This window comes from Trachypithecus francoisi, unplaced genomic scaffold (genome assembly GCF_009764315.1).
Source record: "Trachypithecus francoisi isolate TF-2019V2 unplaced genomic scaffold, Tfra_2.0 Lachesis_group10, whole genome shotgun sequence".
Lineage (NCBI taxonomy): Eukaryota > Metazoa > Chordata > Mammalia > Primates > Cercopithecidae > Trachypithecus > Trachypithecus francoisi.
Genome location: NW_022681455.1, coordinates 74,471,994 through 74,473,310, shown reverse-complemented (window position 1 = coordinate 74,473,310; position 1,317 = coordinate 74,471,994).

Here is a 1,317-nt window from a genome sequence, read left to right as displayed (position 1 = left end):
CTTACCCTTTCTACTTCAGTTACTTGGTTTTATGAAATGGGTTATAATAATTGTATTGATCTCTTAGGATACTTGGGAAGTGATATGAGGTGATGTTTGTAAAATATTTGCATGAGGCTAACACATAATAAACAATAAATGACACCTGGTATGGGATGAATTGTGTCCCCTCAAATTTCCTATGTTGAAGCCCTAACACCCAGCCCCTCAGAGTGTGACTGTATTTGAAGACAGGACCTTCAAAGATGTAATTAAGTTCAAGTGAGGCCAACAGAGTGAGTCATAATTCAATCTGACTGGAGGTTTCTTAAGAAGAGAAGGTTTGGACACACAAAGAGACACCAGGAGTCCAGGCACGGTGGCTCACACCTGTAATCCCAGTACTTTGGGAGGCCAAGGTGGGTGGATCACCTGAGGTCAGGAGTTCAAGACCAGCGTAGCCAATATGGTGAAACCCCATCTCTACTAACATACAAATAATTAGCCGGGCACGGTGGCGGGCGCCTATAGTCCCCCCAGCAACTTGGGAGGCTGAGACAGGAGAATCACTTGAGCCTGGAAGGCAGAGGTTGCAGTGAGCCGAGATCATGCCACTGCACTCCAGCCTGGGTGACAGAGAGACACCCTGTCTCATAAAAGAGAGAGAGAAAGTAAGAGACACACCAGGGATGTCCATGCACAGAGGAGAGACACACATGAAGACACAGCAGGAAGAGAGCTGTTTGCAAGCCAAGGAGAGAGGCCTCAGAAGAAATCAACCCTGCTGACACCTTGATCTTGAACTTTCAGACTCCAGAACTGTGAGAAAATAAATATCTGTTGTTTAGAGCACCCAGTCTGTAGTATTTTGTTATGGCCTCCCTAGTGAACTAATATGTCACTTATTGTTATTATTTTTAAATCCAGATGCAAAGCTGAAAACCAAGGTGCTCTTCGTTTTCTGTACTAATGGTTCTCAGATCTATTGTGCAGATGAAGCCAAAATCCACACTCCTTTCCAGTCCTGCACATTGGCTGGCTCGCTACAGAGACATCCTATACTGAATCCATAAATGGGATGAGTCACAATGACTCATCCCATTTATGGATTCAGTATAGGATGCAGAGCTTGGTAGAGACCATCTGACAATTACTATGAGTCAACAGCAGGGAAGTCCCTGCAATTCTACGACCTGTTCCATTCCCCAGCCCCCAGCTCCTCTGGGTATGCCAAGACCATGTCACCCCAAAATAACACAGTTCTCCCTTGGTTTCCAAATCATCAGAATTGCCCTCCCATCACCCTCCTGCAGGTCAGAAGGTCAGATTCCATCAAAG